Source organism: Akebia trifoliata, chromosome 4 (genome assembly GCF_017979445.1).
Source record: "Akebia trifoliata isolate Shusen 1 chromosome 4, ASM1797944v1, whole genome shotgun sequence".
NCBI lineage: Eukaryota > Viridiplantae > Streptophyta > Magnoliopsida > Ranunculales > Lardizabalaceae > Akebia > Akebia trifoliata.
In genome coordinates, this window is record NC_141378.1 from 27,654,682 (window position 1) to 27,669,545 (window position 14,864).

Sequence of the window (14,864 nt, forward strand, 5' to 3'; positions counted from 1 at the left end):
TTTTGAACCGAAGAAATCGATCAATCGGGTTTTCAAGTAAAATTATTGAGGGTTCGTGAGATATTTCTTTAAGGATCCCTCCATTTGGGGGTCTAAAGAATTAAAGATATTTTAGAGGGGGGTTCTCCAAAAATTAAAAGTCAATCAAGCAAGACTAAGGTCAAGGTATTAAAGTCAATCAAGTGAGACTAAAGTCAAAATTAAAGTCAATTAAGTAAGACTGAAGTCAAGATATTAAAAGTCAATTAATTAAGACTAAAGTCAAAACATTAAAAGTCAATCAAATAAGACCAAAAGTCATAATAGAGTTCTAATTAAATAATAATTCAATCTAATAGAGTTTTAACTTAAAAATAATTCTACCTAAAACAATTCTAATTAAAACACAATTCTACCTAAAATAAGTCTAACTAAAACACAACTCTAATTAAATACTAACTCTATCCAAATCAACCCCTAAAAACATCTATAAATAGAGGTGCTCACCACCCTATTTTCGTATCAAATCATAAACCCTAAGAGAAGTAGGTCTAGAAGTCCTCCTCGCCTCCCATAAACCCTAGTTTTGGAGCCCCAACTCCTTACCTAACATCCCTCCTTCAATTTTAGCCTAAAAAATGCCTAAAAGCCTTCTAAAAACATCCCAAAATCCGCAACAAACTTGAAGAGTTCAGATCCAAAAATAAGGAGATACCTTGCCTTGGAGATCCGAAATCAAATCCTGAGACAGAACGAAACAAGGGAGTACGGTACAAGGAGCTATTTTTGTCAGATCTGAGGGAACAAAATCCTTGCTATCGGAAATGTATTAAATTTTTTATTTTTATTTTTATCTAGGTTTTTAGCAATGTGATTTATTTGGGATGTTAGTAAAGACCGGCTTTGGCCGGGCGGGGTTGGTGCCTAATACCTTCCAACCCCGTAACGTGATCCCCGGACTCTTTTTCTCTTTCGTAGATTAATTTACCTTTTTTAGAGTCAGTTTGGTTCCTAGACCTTAACAACTAGGTGGCGACTCCCAAACCTCAAGAGTCAAAAGCGGATCCGCGCACCCCGCGGATCGAGGGCGCTTTCAGTATCCTACTGTACAAGGGGGATAGACTATGTCTATTCTCGACGAGAGGTATTTAAGAGGGCCCTTGCTCAGCATCATGCGCCACCTCTCAATTGGAGATTAAACTGGCTGCTTTTAACTTCAGAGATGTGGGTTGGAGTCTTAGATTATCACCTATACAGTATATCAAACCAAGCCATCACGTACCGTCTGATTGAGTACGCTCGAGAGGTATATGGGTGCACTTGGGCAAGGGTGGCTAGATAAATTGCATTGCACATAGTAAACCTAGAGTCTAGAAGCCTTCCTATAGGTCACAACCTGAACTGACTATGGGTGTTCCCGGGTTGCTCTATTTAATCCAACCAACAGGTAAGTGGGTGGACTGATCCAGACCGTTCAAACTAAATCCACTATATCGGCCTGATCCAATCGATGAAATGTATCGATCAATTTGAACCAATTAAACCAGTTGGTCCAATTGACAAATGGATCAAACTGATCAATACCAAATCAGTTGGACTAATTGGTTTCACTTTTAAAGATCCAGACCACTTTATACCAAATAGATTCGATCCTAGGATCAAATTTTTTTCGTCTGATCAAAGGTTCAATCCCAATCAGGGGTAGACCTACGTCTAACCTTTATCACTTTCTTGGTCAACATAGACTTATAGTGCATTTGGATTCTATATTTCTTACCGGACTTGGACTATTCTATATCAAAACTTTAATCATGTGGTTAAGAGTCAAACTTTTAGAGTTAATGGTTAACCTTGGTTTACTTCCAATCAAGTAATAATTGCTTCTAAACGTTTTAAACCACCATTTGTACCACTTTGGGTCCGTGAAAAAGTCGTCTTTCCAGAGTATCATTGTCAAGTCCAAGTAGTCAACCCTTGCTACAAAACGAAACAAGTACAATGGATGAAGCAACGCTCCGTCAGATTTTGGAATCTTTTCAAGCAAAAGTTATCACTTTTGTCCAGACACAAATTGAAGCCCTGAAGACTGAAAAGGAAAAAGATAAAGTTATAGAACCTCATGATGTGTTTGACCTCGTCGAAAACCAAGAAGATGATCAATTACACGTCGACCCTGTCTTAGCTCATCAAATAACTCAGGTTGAAACTATTTTGAAGAACATTAAAAACCCTGATGATCTTACTCTTGGATTAGGGGCAATGACGTTATTTCCCATGGTCCGTCTTCTAGAGAAGTTCATGATGCTAGACATGGAGAGTTTGATGAGATTGGATGCCCTAAGACTCACTTAAAAGTATATGTCGGCATCATGCAATCTCAGGGTTTGAGTGAGAATAAATGACACAACTTTTTCAAAGAATCCTTACAGGTCCTGCCCTACGCTGGCTCATGTCATTGGATTCATCTCGGGTAAGAACATGGCATGAATTGATGAACGAGTTTATTGGTCGGTATTCATTCAACATGGATATTGAACTTATAAGAAGAGACCTAGAAACTACTAAACAGAAGCCCAGGAAAACTTTCACAGAGTTCATTGCTCGATGGAGAGCTAAAGCCGCTCAATTGTGGGATCGACCTCAAGAGAAGGAACAAGTCAAGATCATCCTCAGGAATCTCACTTCAAATTATGCCAAGTACTTGATGCCTCAGTATCTTCCCACTTTTCAATGCCTCCTTGAGGTTGGAAATCAAGTTGAGGATGCCTACTCTTTAGGACTTTTTGGTAATCTGCCTAAGTCAAAACCCAAACATTTCAAACCTAATGTCAATTCCTTACAAGCTGCCAACACCTCTTTCGCACTATCTTTTCAAGTGACTCAACCCTCACAAGCCAAGCCTATGACATCCTTAGAGAAAAGAGTCATCATTCACAAAATAACATGAGATTTTCTTCGAAGTTTGGAAATGGTTAAACGAGTCAATGTCAAATACAAAAAACTCAATCACACTCAACTTCGTAAAAGAAGATTAAAGATTACTCATTCTCAAAAGAAGACTGAAGATTGCTCCTTCTTAGAAAAGACTGAAGATTACCCCTTCTCAAAAGAAGACTAAAGATTACTTTTTCTCAAAAGAAGACCCTCCTCAACAAAGCAATTAAGACATCAAGTTCCTAGAACTTTAACCAAATCAATTAGCACTTCACCAAAGGAGGCCTTCTTTGGTCGAACTATTTTCCTGTCTTACCAAGGAAAAGATAACCTTCTTTAAGCCCCCTTGCAGCCTCTGAAAAAAAAATCAATAGCCTCTTCTTTCTAGACCATACCAACTAAGCTCGGGAGAGAAGTCTAAGTATGAACTACGTTTTGACCTGATCCCAAAAGAAAAAAAAATATTTGGGGTACGTAGGCAACTTGAGAAGATACTTTATGCCTGATCACGCAAAGAATAAGTGTATTCTCTTAAGAAAAGTGTCATCTAAATGGAAAATCCCCTAGTGAAATGTTCAAAAGTAAAGAATGCCAAACTAGGGACATTAGAAAAAAAATCAAAAGAATTGATAAAAACAAAAGAATGCCAAACTAGAGACATTTAGAAAAAATCAAAATAATTGACAGAAAAAAGAGAATATCAAATCAGGGGCATTTTGGGAAGTTGAGCCTTATATCATTTCTTTCTAAACCATATCCTAAGCCTACCTATTAAGTCCTCCTGAATGTTAATTGACTCGGTTAAGGTGCAAGGAACCAAGAAGTTGTCGAGTTGAATATTCAAGATCATCGAAAAAAAAGAGAAACCCGCTAAGTCGAAAATCCGAGAAGACGACTTAGGCAAAAGTTAGGGCATAACCATAGAAATCACGCTACGCTAGGAAAATATAACTCCAAAAACATAGAAATCATCATCTTGCAGATAAAAAGAAGCTTTACGATAAAAATCACTAAAAAATGACCAAATTATCAAAAATACCCTTAACCTCAAAACATCCCTAGAGCTTACATTATGCTTAGAAAAATCCTTTCAAACACATAAAATAATAAATCGAAACCAAATAAATCATTTAATCAATTTTCATAAAATTTGACAAAATTACGAAAATGCCCCTCGTAAAGTTCACTACCATTTCACATGATAATTTTCATGAATGACACAAACTAATATGCCCATTGAATTTCGTACAAAAAATCGATTTCAAAACATCCTAGAACGTTGAAAATCGATTTAAAACGCAAAAAGTCCTTTCCGAGGGTAAAACGGTAATTTTACAATTTTAATAATTAAAAATTCTAAAATTAATAATTAAAACATTAGTTAATGTAAAGTGAAATCCTAATTAAAATTAAAGTCAAAATCTTAAAGTCAATCAAGTAAGACTAAAGTCAAAAACTTAAAGTCAATCAAGTAAGACTAAAGTCAAGAAATTAAAGTCAATCAAGTAAGACTAAAGTCAATCAAGTAAGATTAAATTCAATCAAGTAAGACTAAAGTCAAGATATTAAATTCAATCAAGTAAGACTAAAGTCAAAATCTTAAAGTCAATCAAGTAAAATTAAAGTCAAAATCTTAAAGTCAATCAAGTGAGACTAAAATTCAAAACCCTAATAGAATTCTAATTAAATAATAACTATATTTAAAACAATCCTAATTAAATAATAATTCTATTTAAAACAATTCTAATTAAAATATAATTCTACCTAAAACAATTATAATTAAACAATAACTCTTTCTAAAAGAATTATAATTAAACACTAACTCTATCTAAATAAACACTTAAAAAAATCTATAAATAAGGGACCTTACAACCTATTTTCTTATCAAAAAATAAATCCTAGAAAAAGTAGGTCAAAAAGTTTTCCTAGCCTCTCATAAACCCTAATTTTGAAGTCCTAACTCCTTACCTAACATCTATACCCATCTTTAGTTCAAAAAATACCTAGAAACCTTTCCAAAACACCCTAGAAATCCATAAAAAATTAGAAAAATTCAGAAGGAGATACTTTATTTTGGAGATCCGAAACGAATTCGGTGACTGAACGAAGCGAGGAGTACTGTACGAAGAACTATTTTACCAAATATGAGGGAATAAGACTGTTGTCTTCGTAAAGGTAAAATTTTTAAATTTTTTATTGATTAGGTCCTTTTAGCAATGTAGTTGTATTTGAAAATTAGTAGAGACCGGCGTTTGCCAGGCCGGGGTTGGTGCCTAACACCTTCCAACCCCGTAATGTGATCCTCAAACTCAGTTATTTTTTAAGTAGATTAGTTGTTTTTATCCGTTTAGAGTCGATGTTCGGTTCCTAAACCGCAATAACTAGGTGGCGACTCCCAAACCTCAAAGGTCAAAAGTGGATCCGCGCACCCCGCGGATCGAGGGCGCTTTCAGTATATATAAAGAAAAGGGAAGTGCATGAAAAAATTGAAGATTTGGCATTGATATAAGAATAAGGGTTACATAACAGGCAGTGACAAACAAGACAAATGACAAGCACATTTGATTTACAAAGTTGAGATACTATGTCTATTCAGATCCTGAATAAGTTTGTCGAATTACATTAGGGCATTAGTCATCCAATTTACACTTAGATCCATTTCAGAAATTCTATTGAGACTGGCATGTCTCATCTCTTTAGCCTTCAGATGTCTTCTTGTTACTTTTTCCATATTCACAATTATCTCGTCAATTTTGACAAGCGCCTTATCTTCTTTTATATCTAATTTTTTCTTCACATCATTGATATCATCCAAATGCTTGTAAATTCGAGCAATCTCATCTTTTAGGGCACTCTCCTCATCTTTCAAACTCTCACTTTCTGATACAACTACATTCAAGTTCTAGTCCATGGCACCCAAAGTTGTGATTCTTGGTTTGCTGCCTATTGTGGTATTGAACTTCTTGATGTTGGTTCTTGCATAGGTATGATATATTTTGTTGGTCTATTATATGACAATGAGGCCTTTTCTAGGTCATTAGTATTTGTGCTCGTCATTTTCCTGCAGGGCAAATTAGAGTTATATTTAATTCCTTGCACAAACCTTACCCTATGCAACTTGATTTCATTTAGAATATGGTGACAACAAGGGAACTAGTGGTCTCTATACATGGGTTTGGTGCACACACCCTTTGGTTTGGCTTTTGGACTAGGTTATAGAGAGGTTATGAACATCAGATAAGTGAAGTATTTCTTTGAAGTCTATGGAAAACAATATTTGTTCGCTCCAATGGAAGTTAGCATAATTTTCAAATTCCAGGTAAAGCGATCACCTATTTCTTTAGACCAATTGCACTAGTAGATCGATTGCAATCATTTTTTTAGAGTGATCACATTCATTCTGATAAAATGAATGGATGCTCTCTCTAAGTGATTGCCTTCATTTTACAAAGAGCGATCGCATTTGCTCTATTAGAATAAGAACGATCACTCTGTGGCTATTTCATTAAACACTTTCTTTCCATCTGCATTCTTCCTTCGCTCGCTCTTTCTCATTTACATCGATCACTCTGGTTCGTTTTCTCCACACCAGTTCATTTTCAATATTCACTCCCTTAGCATTTTTTCTCCCCCATTTTTCTCATAGTTTGCGTCATTTTTTCATCCCAACCCCTCTGGTGAACCCTAATGGCCCCAACTCATGAACCTTACACTCTCGGTTTTATCTAGTTCTACCTATGTTCCCTCGATTTCTTTTCTCATTTTCTTTTCTTTTCTATTATTCACACCACACTACTAACACATTTATACCTTGATTACAAACACAAAAAATCCACCTTTCTTGGTGAAATCGCCTCGACCCCCACGGTCATCCGCTAAATAGCGGATTAGGGGTCTGATCTACGTATCTTGAGGATTTTTAAAGAGAAAAGGGAGTCGCCACCTAGTTTAGGTCTAGGAACCAAAATTAACTCCAAATAGATATGGGTTAGTCCGCGGATCAAAGAGATGGGTAAGGAGTCAGGTTACGGATTTCGGAAGGTGTTAAGCACCGAATCCGCCTGATTAAGATGATCAGTCTCTACTACGATCCAAAAATATCTTACGGTCAACATTCAAAGACTAAAAATCAAACTAGGGTCCAATCATCATCAAATTGCATCGGATTTACTAAACAAATCCTATGGTTAAAATAATTACATGGATTCTCGAATTTCGCATAATAGAATCCCACGATTGATGAGGTTTATGTGGCACCAAAATTTAGTAAATCGATTCGGTCATATTTGGAGAAAAATGAAATCAATTAATACCTTGTACACAAAATTAATGAATTGCTCATTGACGATATTTATCAAAGAAATTTGATTTCTGAATCGTCACGTACACTAAATTAGTGAGTCAATTCATACATTATTAATCAAAGAAATCCGATTTTTTGAATGGCCACGTGTATTAAAATCAGTGAGTCAACCCACACATTTTCAGCCAAAGAAATTCGATTTTTGGATTGCCACGTACATCCTAAAATTAGCAAGTTAACTCACAAATTATTAATCAAAGAAATACGATTTTTGGATTGCCACGTGTATTAACATTAGTGAGTCAACTCATATGCCCAATTTCATAGAAAATCGAATCAAATTTCCAATGTCCCCAAAATTAGTGAGTCGACTCACAATTTGTTAATCAAAATAATCTTTGATTATTTTCAAAATCGTCACATGTATTAAATCGGTGAATTAACCCGTATGCACAATTTCTAAAAAAACTCGAACCAAATTTTCAATGTACCAAAAATCAGCGAGTCGACTCGCAATTTGTTAATCAAAATAATCTTTGATTATTTTTAAAATCATCACATGTATTAAATCGGTGATTTAACCCATGTGCCTAATTTATAAAAAAAATCGATTCAAATTTTCAATGTCCCCAAAATCAGCGAGTCGACTTGCAATTTTTATTATGAAAATCTATTTTTTTATTTTTATCTTTCGGGTTCACCATTAATTTTTATTGAATAAATCATCATTAATGAGTTAACCCAATAACGTAATAAATCGACCCGATAAATATCAACACCCAATGATCCACCAACTTAATATTAGCGAGTTAATCAATCAATTTATAGACAAAAATGAGCGAATCAATCCACCAATATTTCAGAATCATAAAGATTGTCATTAGTGCCACATGTACCCCAAAAATCGATGAATTAATCCGGATGCATAAAAAAACGAAATCAAGAATCAATAAAAATCAAATAAGAAAGTAAAAAAAAGAAAAAAATTTACCTTCGCCTAATGACTTTGGAAGCTTGGACTCCTTCAAAAGAACTTCGAAATAGCGTGTAAGTAGTGTCGTGATTGGTGAGCTATACACAAGGAAAAAGAAGATAAACAAACGTAGCTGTTGTCCCCACGGTTTATGAGAGATTGAATGTGAGAAAATGGTTACGGAAATAATGTGGGAATGTTGGAAGGTTGGCTGTGTGTATGTACTATAACGGAGATGGGCGCAACAAGGTTTAATGACAGACAACCTGATGATGGTGTGGTTATTGGAGAAGAATTTAATGGCGTAAAAAAAAACTTGATGAATGATGTCTGCTGGAGAAGAGTTTAATGGTGAAAATAAAAAAAAATGATGCGTTAAATGGGGCTATTGGAAAAGAAGGTTCAATGGCGGAAGAACATGATGAAGTGTTGCTGCAAGTTAATGGAGAAGGTGAGGGGATTGAGGCTGTGTTATGTGGCTGTTCTTGGAGAGAAAAATAAATGTGATGGAGTAGAATATGGGTAGAGGGGCAGAGAGTGACTGCTAGTTTAGGATTTAGTGAAGAGAGAGGAGGGCAGAGAGGGGGCTAGAAAGGTGGACGTTCAGCCTCTGTGAGAGATGAAGCTCTCCCATTTCTTTTTAAAAAAATTTGGGCTGTTGTTCCAGGTTTAAGGTTGATGTTTTTCTTTCTTTGTTGCTGATTTTTAGAGAAGGAATAGGAATGGAAGACGTGAGGACCAGTTGGAGATTAAATGACGTTGGTTTGAATGGAGATGATGGAGAGGGCTACAAAAATAAAAGATTGTGGGGGGGGGGGGGGGGGGGGGCAGAACGTGAGAGAGAGAGATAGAGAGGAAGGTTGTTAGGCTGTGGGTTGAAGAACAAAAAAGAGGTACCCTTTTTTCTACTCCTATTTTTTTCTTTTAATGGCTGCTATTGATGGATAGATTTGGAGGGAAAGAGATGCAACGGTTGCTATCCATCGTGGGGGTAGTTGTTGTCCAATGTGAACATAGGAGAGGGATGCGTTGGAGTGGAGGGTGATGGAGAAAGTTATGGAGAGAATGAGGGCATTCTCGTTGGAGAAGATGAATTGGGTGCGCCCACATTTTTGTTTCTTCCCTTTTTATTATTATTTTTTTTATTTTTAAATTTTATTTTTACTTTTTTTTTTTTAAGAATGGAGGGTAGTGATCCAGTGCTACTCGTCTTAATGGTAGCCTACTACTGTTGAGTTGTGATTAGTTCATGAATTGATTTTGCTTCTGATTGGTTGATTTCAAATTTTTTTATTTTATTTTAGTCGACATTTTAATTTGAAATTTAATTTGATGTTTTAAATTACATTTGAATTTGTATTTGATTTTAAATTTTGAATTTCGATTAGAATTTAGATATTAAATTTGGTTGTTGGTTGATTTGATTTTAATTTTTGATTGGTTGATCGTTCGATTTTAATTGGTTGGGTGATTTTCGATTTGATTTTAATTTGAGTTTTAATTGTTTAATTTGAATTTTATTTTTAATTTAAATTTTGAACGGGTTGATTAATTTGCATTTTAATTTGAAATTGAAATTGATTTTAATTTTTAATAGGTCGGTTGATTGGATTTCGATTGGTTAAGTTTTGAGTTTTAATTTGATTTTAGATTAGATTCGATTTTAAGTTTTAAATTTATTGATAGAATTTGAGTTTAATTTTGATGGTTGATTACTTGAAAATTTTATTTTGGTTGATTGAATTTTTTTTTTATTATTATTTTTAATTTGAAATTTTTTTTTGATTGGATTTAATTGTTCGATTTTAATTTTAGTTGTTTGATTTAATTTTAATTGTTTGATTTTAATTTGAATTGTTTGGATTTTTTAATTTGAATTGTTTAATTTTTAATTTGAATTTTATTTTTAGTTTAGATTGGATTTCGATTTACATTGTCCTAGGGATCGGGATCTCTAAATTGTAGAGTTGGATATTGAGGGGTATTTTGGTATTTTGACGATTTTTACAGATTTTTCTCAAACTTCTTTGTTTTCATCGATTTGGATCTCGTTAGACTCGAAATCACATTCTGAGTGCAATGGAGGTACTTTCGAGATTTTTCAGAGGTCCGAAGTATATGAGGGGTATTTTCGTCATTTTGATGATTTTTTACAAATTTTTATAAATTTCTTTGTTTTCATCGATTTGAGTCCCGTTAGATTTGAAATCACATTCTAAGTGCAATAGAGATACTTTCGAGACTTAACGAAGATCCAAAATTTATGAAGGGTATTTTCATCATTTTGATGATTTTTACTGATTTTTTTGAATTTTATCATAAGGTTTCTTTCAGTCACTGTGTGAGTATTTCTAAGTTCTAAAGTTATATTTTTCTAGCGTAGCGAGGTCTTTAAGTTATCAAATTGTGTAACGAACCTATGCGTACGTGCTTGCTAAGTCAGGTGTAAGATGTAGCGATCCTAACCGTGCGTAAACTTCTATGTCGAGTCGTGACGAGTTGGGGGATGAAAGGAAATTAGAAATAGAAGAAATCAAGCAGTACTCATAAGCCTTTGAGTTCTTTTATATTCATCATTAGGAATCCACAACAATCGGTTGACGAATTGTCGAATTAGGCAAAAGCAAAAATGAGGTGTCTATACCTGGTCACAAATCTATTGTTCACGACTCAAACCTACAAAGTGACGAGAAGGATAAACTAAAGGTCATGAGCATGAAGAAATCAAGTGCAAAGAAGACGATATTTAACTCAATAAAGAAAATATTGGGTTGAGGATGCAAAATTTCTTTGGTATGCCACTTCGCAAAATGCATTGTCTGAACGAAATGAACCGTCTGAATGAGGGTTTTCTACCTTTTCTATACGTATGGCATGATGAGATGTGTTATAAGGCACCTTTTAAGTTTTATTCTTCTTGAACTTGCATTTTGGACATGAGTTTTGGCATTCTAATTAACTTTTTCAAATTTGGCTTGCTCTTATTTACTACGCACACCATGAAGCTTATATTTCGATATCTTATTTTGATATGGCTTGAATTTGGATCTGGGATTGTGCAAATTTGTTTGAGCACCATGGGTTTTGTATCACACACATCAGTTTAATTAGATTTTCCTTGCACCCCTTTTATACCACCACATTTGATCTTGGGCAAATCTTTTCTATCATGACTCATCTCTCATGACCACCACAGAGATCTAGCTCCAATTAGACACATCATTTAGAGGATTGTGCTCAATTTTTCTTCTTTTTTCACTTGGAGAATTGTTTGGGCACACGAGTTGGGTATCTTTAACATTAGAGGAACAAAATATGGTTAGACTGGATTGGGATCTTATTCTTGATCTTTCTTAATAGATAAAACATTTTTGGTACTGGTGTAAACACCTCATTTTTGCATTTTCCTGATTCGATAATCTATCATCACGGTTGTTGTGGATTTCTAATAATGAGTACAAAATATTTCATGAAGACAAGAACTTATGAGAAGCCTTTCATAATTCTTTTCATTTACTTCTAGTTCTCTAATTCCCAATGTTCACTCTTCATTATCTTCTTTCTTGACATACTTGACATAGAAATTACACATGTTTAGGATCATTGCCATTTCTATACTTGATTTAACAAGTACGTACTGTAGATACCCTAATTTGAAAGTGCCCCCACTCGAAAGGACCCAAAAAATCAATTTTCTAATAAAATCTGTTAATGGGCCTAAAAAGCCCAAATCGCCAAAACTCGGTATTTTGATCGAATCAAAGGTTCTTTAAGACTCCTAAATGTCTCATGAACCCACAATGAGTTTTGCATGCTCCCCACCTTCTTTATCTCTCATCGCTCCATTCTCGAATTCAGAATTACCCTAAGCCAGCTTAACGCCCACCAACCCTCAATTCCCTAAAACTATTTTCCACCTCACCCTAAAACGAACCCAACCCTAGCCAAGGCTCTAACCTAGTCTAACCCTAATCCCATGCAACCCAAACCTTAAACCGAAGTAAATCCTAAAACCTAAACTCCCATCAGTATAAAAACCCAACATCCTTAAGTCCAAACCCAAAGTTCATAACTTTATCCATATCCATACCCATGATCACAACCAATCAAGGTTCATGCAACCCTTGATCATCAAGGGAGACACTTGTCATCACCACTACTCACCTCCTAAATTCTTCTAATCAACCCCATCATCACCCTCAAAAAGTAAACTAACACATTTCTACATACACCCATGTCATAATTTACCCCCATTATACCATCAACCCACACCCTTGGGACACTTGTCACCATTTCCTTTACCCTCCCAAAACCTAATCACCTAATCCCTTACACAACTCATTCTTTTAATCAAACACCACAACCCCACCTAATACTCAATCCATTTGGATAAAAAACTACCTACTTACTTTCCCTCCACAAATACCGTCCTTTCAACCCTAAATTTCACATCCCTTATCCTTAAACCTCATGCCATTTCTCACTTTTTTACCTTTTCACCCCATCCTACCACTAAAAGTAACCCCCAATACCTATAAATACCCTTCTACATCTTTCAAAAAATGAGATACTATCAAGCCTCAAGAAAAAGACTAAAAAAATTTCTTCAACTCTCTACTCAACTCTTCTCCTCTCTTATTATTTCATCTACTCTAAAATATCTTCTCCCATAATTATATAAAAGATCTAAGAAGAAGAAAATACGAAGGAGAAGATGAAAAATAAGGAAAGTTCAAGCCTCAATGTGGGTCTAGAATAAGATTTCGATTTAATTAAATTTCCCCTTTCTTCCCTCTCCATTTCCTTCTTCTATCTCCCCTTCCCTCACTTTTTTAATTTCATTTTTAGAAATTCTTAAAGATGTTATGCGAACCCTCCCTTATCTCTGATAGATCGGACTTTGGTTCAGTTGAAAATGTATGGATTGAAATCCCCTTTTCAAAATAAAATCTTAACATTTTTAATCCCATCCACAATTTGTATACACCACAAAAAATCATTTTGAGGTTATCGATAATTGGGCCCTTCTCATTCCATGAGAATGGGCCCACAATCACAAAGTCCATACTTTTTCAAAATCATGTGAGTTTGAGGCAAACATAGATGGATCTTTTCTTTCAATGAGATGACCCTCTTAGTTTAAGTCAACATTAAAAGTCCCCTTGTTTGAGGGCACAAAATTGTCATTTAACCAAATTTTCTTATTTTCTTTTAATCTCTAAAATGACCAAGCTTTTGAAGTTACCATCATTTAATGGAGATATGGGTGCTTAACACCTTCCCTTCTTTCTAATTGAACCACTTACTTAGATTTTAGGTAGTTTGGTAGTTTATCTGCACAAGAGTCACTAAGATATCAAAACGACACATTTTTCAAAAAATATGTTCTGGGTGACCATTCACACCTTTTTACAAAAAGGAATGGTGGCGACTTTAAACCCTTGTAGAGTGATCTTCGAAAAAAAAAATCTCGTATTTACATGCATGCTTAGGATCGCTACACATTTCGACAAACCTAGAAACTTCACAATGCTAGGAAAATGGGACATCGAGACTTATAAATGATCATATTAAAATCAAACGAACCTACTCGTCAATAATCACACAAATTGAAAAATTACCAAAATATCTCTCATGGGGTCTACATTTCTAACATACTTTGAAAGTGCTATCATTGTTCTCAAAATAAGATTTTAGGTCCAACAGAACAAAAATCAGTAAAAATGAATAAGGTAACGAAAAATTAATAAAATTATGAAAATACCCCTTGTGGGACTCATATCTTTGAAATATTTCAAAAATACAATCTGTAGACACCCCATTTTTGCATCTGCTTGATTAATCAACTCGTCAACCCGATTGCAATGATTCCCAATGATGGATGTGTATTCCATTGCTTTATTTTGTTATCCGATATGTTTCAGAAATCCGGATGAGGTATCTCGAATTGACAAAACCTTAGAAACCACACTACACTAGGAAAATACGACCCCAGAAACATAGAAATCATCATTTTGTAGACCAAAAAGAAGCTTCACGATAAAAATCACTAAAAATTAACCAAATTATCAAAATACCCCTAACCTCAAAACAACCCTAGAGCCTACGTTACGCTTAGGAAAACCCATTCAAACACATAAAATAACAAATGGAAACCAAATAAATAATTTCACCAATTTTAACAGAATTTGACAAAATTACGAAAATGCCCCTCATAAAGTTCCGACCATTTCACACAAAAAATTTCATAAATGACACAAACTAATATTTTCATTGAATTCCTTATGAAAAATCGATTCTAAAACATCCTAGAACATTAAAAACAGACATAAAACGTGAAAAGTCATCTCCAGGGGCAAAACAGTAATTTCACAATTTTCATAATTAAAAAATTCAAAATTAATAAATAAAACATTAAATAATTAAAGTGAAACATTAATGAAATTAATTTAGAAATTGGAACTAAAAAATCGATCAATCGGACTTTCAAGTAAAATTGTTGAGAGTTCGTGGGATATTTCTTCAAGGACCCCTCCATTTGGGGGTCCAAAGAATTAAAGATATTTTAGAGGGGGGTTCTCCAAAAATTAAAAGTAAATCAAGCAAGACTGAAGTCAAGGTATTAAAGTCAATTAAGTGAGACTGAAGTCAAAATTAAAGTCAATTAAGCAAGAC